Below are 6,414 nucleotides of genomic sequence, written 5' to 3'. Positions count from 1 at the left end.
AATCATACCACACACCCATTCAGCAAACATTTACGTTGTTAAATCGTCTTAGCCTGACCCATCTGTTAAGTTGAATCACTGATTCATCCTATAAAGTTGTTCAAACAATCACAGAGACTTTGATGAGACCTCATAGTCCTTCACATGACCACATGATGATTCATATACACTGAGGATTCAAAACATTAAGGACACCTGCTCTTTCCATGTCATAGACTGATCAGGTGAATACAGGTGAAAACTTATTGATGAAAGCTTATTGATCCCTTATCGATGTCACTTGTTAAATCCACTTCAATCAGTGTAGATGAAGGGGAGGAGACAGGTTTAAAGAAGGATTTTTAAGCCTTGAGACAATTGAGACATGGATTGTGTATGTATGCCAGTCAGAGGGTGACTGGGCAAGACAAAATATTTAAGTGCCTTTGAACAAGGTATGGTAGTAAGTGCCAGGCGTTTGTGTCAAGAACTGCAACGTGGCTGGGTTTTTCATGCTCAACAGTTTCCAGTGTTTATCAAGAATGGTCCACCACCCAAAGGACAGTCAGCCAACTTGACACAACTGTGGGAAGCAGTGGAGTCTACATTGGCCAGCATCCCTTTGGAATGCTTTCGACACCTTGTAGAGTCCATGCCCCGACGAATTGAGGCTGTTCTGATGGCGAAACGGGGGTTTACTGGCCAAATTGGTATAATCAGTGTATAACACTTGGCCTTAGAGTGGAAGTGGCCACAGATCACTACACACAACAGGAAAAGTCTGCTCTTGAATCAATTTGGCAGTCTTCTGTAATGACCAACATGTTTATGATCTATGGTAATTCATGTTTCAGTGAAGCTTGTTTTACAGCTATATGGTCATTTTCCTATGATATTGAGTCTGCTATGGTAATCTAGCTAGGTAGAGTTTTCACCACATTGCTTACACCTATTTAATGCTCATGCTACACTAGAGCCAAAGGTGTGCCTAGGGACTTGGACTACGTAGGAGTTATTTTGGAATTGAATATTTTGAGACAGACAGAAGGTAAAGACAGATGAACTAAGACAGACTGATGATGGTTGTTACTCACCTCCCCCATCTGTGGATGTGACAGTCCACAGCAGAATCACCACCGACACCAGACCCCTTAATGTCATGGAAACCAGTCCACAGGCCATCTCCACGGAGACCAGACCACAGTGTTATCGTCTCGGATACAAACTCCTCTCTGTCAGAATCTGTGCTGTTACTCTTAGCCAAATGCAGTTTGTCACAGAGCAAAGTGCCCATTCAGGATCCAAACAGTTTTTTAAGGTGTAATACCCATGAATGCCAGTAGATGGGGACCTAGTCCCACTAACACGTACTTATGCAAGGTGTGTGTGTGAATCCTTGTCTGCTGGCCCTCCTAACTCAGACCATTACCAATTCCTATAGAACTCTGATACACTTCCTGCCCAGTCATCTCCATTGGATCTATCTTAGACGCTGGGACGTCACACCCACAATGGATGTCTTCTTTGGGGAGTTTGGTCCAGCGGTGTGTGAATGGCCCGTACTGTAACTGTCCTCCATGTTCTGTCATTGCATCACCCTCTGCTACTTGTGTGCTTCTGTCTTCCTCCCCTCCTTTATTCAGAGGCTGGTTGACTTCATTACATTAATCATGGTGTTATATATCACCTATTGGTTTAGTGCTGGAGGAAAACACACATTACATCTGATACACACACACACACTATGTGATATGCACACACACTCATGTTGCAAGGGGGGAGGTTAGGAGAAAGATCACAAAGGAGTATGGTTTTTGGGCACCATATTTGCTTGAACAGGTTGACTATGTCATAGGCAGGTGGACAATCTGTCTGAAAAATAATGTTTACAGGGGTGTGACTGTTATTCTTGTTTACATTCCTACACCAAGAGGTGCATAAGATGTCCAACTAAGCTAAAAGATGCTCAGTCGGTTGCAAAGTTCTTGTGTAAAGAAGTCATAAGCAGGTGGGAATTTCCCAATTTAATATCCTCAGAAAATGGGAAATAATTTGTGGATAAATCAGTGAAATGGTTTTTGAAAAAACAAAAAGCAAAAAAAACAAAACAAGTCAGACTAAAAAGTTATGAAAACTAGGGTTGAAATAACTCTAGGAAATTTTGAATATCTGATTGTGGGATAATTATATTATTGTGATATTTAGTATTTTCTTATGTATCAAAGGGGGGAAATGGAATGTGATTCATTTTATATATAATTTTATATATCATTCTTATATTATATGTTTTAATTTGCATGTGTTGTTTTGCAAAAGATACTGTTTGGTCTTTTCTTTTCTTCCAGAAGCATATGGGGGAATGTGTAGAGGGGATTCAAATACTCAAACATGGACAATATGAATAGACTGGAGGAAGTGGAACAAGGAAGGTGTGGAAATGTTCAGATTCCATCACCAACGTTTCATTGGAAGTCGACACTGCTGAGGAGATGAAGTGTAGTGGACTACATTCCAGTGTCTGCAATGATATATAGACATATTTGCATATGTAATACATAATTTGTGTTATATTCTTTCTGTATTAATGTTTTGAAGAATTATGTTTTCTGTTGTTGGATACATGTGGGGACCTCAGAGGTTTTTGTTTATTTCGTTGAAGCTTAGGGATATTGGGTCTAGGCAGGGACAGAGAGAATCCACAGGAGGGTCCGATGGGTCGACCAGCCTGAATGTGGACATTTTTGATTTTATTTTGTTTACTGAGGTTTTCATGTGTATTCAATTGCATCATAGCTTAAAATGCATTGATAAAGATTTATAAATTGATCTGGAGTACTTAGGTGGTCGCCTGGGGCAGAGGGGCCGTGAGAGAATTTTCCTGTCTTGATTGATTGATGGATATTTGGAATGAAAGCTGCCAGACAGGTTTTACGCTCTTACACTCCATAACAATTTATTTACACTCCATAACAATTTATTTACACTCCATACAAAAATGTGTCTATATAAACATGTGTTTACTCTCCATAAATTTAGTTTTATTGCTGAAGTTACTCAAGAACAAAAATTGTTATTTGTCATAATCCTATTCTTTTTGTTTTCGAGACTTAATTAGTCTCGAAGGGGGGAAATATGTAGTGTCTGAGGGTCTATGATTTTGCTGACATTTGCAAATGTTGTAATAGATGAACTCTACTCTGCTTTGCTGAAACATCTGGAAAACATTATTATAGGGGCCCCCTAAAACAGAGGAGAGTCTGCTATGTAGAGGCCAGGGATTGGTCTATTAAAATCATGCCATATTATGTTACATAGGATATAAATACCATGTTTTGAACAAAGGACGGGGAGGAATAACATATTACAGATTGGAGCCGGTTATTCTCCAGATGTCTGCAGATGTCTTTAAATTGACGCTGGAATTCTTTGAAATAATAAAATCTTTATAATCAAAGTACAGCGTCAGCGGAATTCTTATCATCACAGCATAGATCAGCATCGTTGTCTCAGACACCACAGTCCTCTCATGATAAATAATTACTTTCAGGGATTACATAGATTACATTTTAGGTTACATTTAAGCTTGTTCTTTACTATGGTTGATGTGGCTGACCACACCAGAGAGACTTCTAGAATGTCCTTTTTGTCTTAATCAGGAACAATGTCCTCTCCTTCTGTCTGAGGCTTTACTATGGTTGATGTGGCTGACCCCTCTTCTCCTTGACCTTGTTCTTGTTCTTGTCTTTCTATATCTTCCTCTCTTTCTTCTCCATTCTGAAGTGGTATTCCACTCTCAACGTTTTCATTTTGACCATTTGTATTTGCTGGAGGGAGATAGGTGAGTTTAGGGTGAGTTAGCAGGATTCAGACACACAAACAGCTAGTATGAGTAAATGCATGTAACCATAAGGACATGAATATTCCATGGACGTCTACCTGCGGCACTGGGGGCAGAACTTCGGCATTGGGGGAAAAAAACTATGACATGGGAGACAGCAAAATAGCAGAAACTGAAAGTTGTTCATCAAAAGCCACCAATGTAACCCTCCTCTCTGTCCATCAGGAGGTGGTTGTGTTAAATGTTTCAACAGATTATGATGTCATCATCATCATAATACTTTACCTCTCTGTCGGTAACATATCACTGCTGCTATAATCACTGCTGCTACTGCTGCTATTGTTATAACAGTGATTGAACCTGGACTCAGTCCATCTGAAACTGATGGAGAAAATACAGAGTTGCAGTTTTATTGTTGAATGTGATCATGTGACTTACAGTGAGGGTAAATAGTGAAAGTAAACTTTGTACCATCAGATGGTTTATCAGGTGTGATCTCCAGGTAGTTGAGGACCAGGTGTGTGTCTCTGGCAGTAGAGAGTTCACAGCTGTAGATTCCCTGGTGGACCACAGTTAGATTGTGGAGCTGAAGGCTGCCAGAGTCAGACAAATTCTGAACCTGCTCCTTCCACTGGTCGTCAATATACATCTGAGATGTACCCTTGGTGTAGGTGGAGGTGAGGATGGTGTCTATCTGGTTGAACCTCCAGGTGAGGTTAAAGGTCTTGAGGTCAGACTGAGAGACGCTGCAGGGGATGGACACTTCACTGCTTGGAGAACCCTGGACCGGATCTGAAATTATGTCATGAGAAAGTGCCTTTTTTGATTGATCGTTGCATATTCTGTCTCACAATGTTGCCTTGTTTTTGTAGAGTTTATAGCCAAAAACATTGATTGATGAATTTATTCATTGATTTATAAATTGTTTGATTAATAGGTTGATCAATTGATTACCTTGCTGTTTCAGGGTTGCTGTCCTTTCTACTGTCCCAGAGGTCACGGTACAGATGTTGGTTCGGTCTCTGATAAACTGTTTTGTGCTGGTGATGTCATAGAGGCCCCGGTCATCCACCTTGGTGCTGGTGGAGTTCTGGATGGTTCCAGGCTCAAATGAAAGGTGAGAGGGGGGGTCAGTGGACCAGGTGAGTTTAGGCTCAGGATAGATACCTGTGGAACTGCAGGTGATGATGTCATCTGATAACTGTATGTCCACCAAGCGGACTGGAGCTGCAACAAAGTAGACATTACACATGGAGCAGCCATAAAGTGATCATCACAGACAGACAGACAGACAGACAGACATTCCTTACCCTCCACTGCCATGTTAATGAAGGACTCCTTGTTGCCTTTAATAGTGCTGGTGTAACACTTGTATCTGCCCTGGTCCTGGAGTGTGAGTCCTCTCAGCAGTAGTGAAGCGTTTCCTTTGGGGATCTGGTCATTGAACAGGGCTGTTCTCCCTCTGTAATGCTGGCTCTGCTCTTTGAGCTGATCTGTACTGTAGTAGTAGGAGTGGACGGTCAGTTCCTTGTCTTCTAGTTTCAGCCAGTGGATTACTTCCTCACTGCCAGGGTGGAATCTGCAGGCCAGGACACAATCCTCTGAGAACAGACAGGTTACATGGATGTCTGCAAGAGAATAAACACACGTTAAATGAGCATCTGGACAAGATGGGATTCAAACACAGACTCCTATACTCCCCAATAGTCAGATACCTTGGTAAAGTGAGTAGGCCCTTGGTTTATATCAGAGTATTATTAACCTGTTATTATTGTTAATATTGTTAATATTAACCTGAGTTTAATCTGTCATTGTGGTCCTCCTCTGTCCTCCACCCACCCCCCTCCACACCCACAGCACCTAACCTCTAACTAAAATCACAATCTAAAGTAAAGACTCCAGTCAGACCTGAACTAATACACTTCCTTCATGCCCCTAATCATACCACACACCCATTCAGCAAACATTTACGTTGTTAAACCGTCTTAGCCTGACCCATCTGTTAAGTTGAATCACTGATTCATCCTGTAAAGTTTTTCAAACAATCACAGAGACTTTGATGAGACCTCATAGTCCTTCACATGACCACATGATGATTCATATACACTGAGGATTCAAAACATTAAGGACACCTGCTCTTTCCATGTCATAGACTGATCAGGTGAATAGAGGTGAAAACTTATTGATGAAAGCTTATTGATCCCTTATCGATGTCACTTGTTAAATCCACTTCAATCAGTGTAGATGAAGGGGAGGAGACAGGTTAAAGAAGGATTTTTAAGCCTTGAGGCAATTGAGACATGGATTGTGTATGTATGCCAGTCAGTGGGTGACTGGGCAAGACAACATATTTAAGTGCCTTTGAACAAGGTATGGTAGTAAGTGCCAGGCGCAGCGGTTTGTGTCAAGAACTGCAACGTGGCTGGGTTTTTCATGCTCAACAGTTTCCAGTGTTTATCAAGAATGGTCCACCACCCAAAGGACAGTCAGCCAACTTGACACAACTGTGGGAAGCAGTGGAGCCTACATTGGCCAGCATCCCTTTGGAATGCTTTCGACACCTTGTAGAGTCCATGCCCCGACGAATTGAGGCTGTT

This window comes from Coregonus clupeaformis, unplaced genomic scaffold (assembly GCF_020615455.1).
Source record: "Coregonus clupeaformis isolate EN_2021a unplaced genomic scaffold, ASM2061545v1 scaf1460, whole genome shotgun sequence".
NCBI classification, from domain to species: domain Eukaryota; kingdom Metazoa; phylum Chordata; class Actinopteri; order Salmoniformes; family Salmonidae; genus Coregonus; species Coregonus clupeaformis.
Note: the sequence above shows the minus strand (reverse complement) of the source record.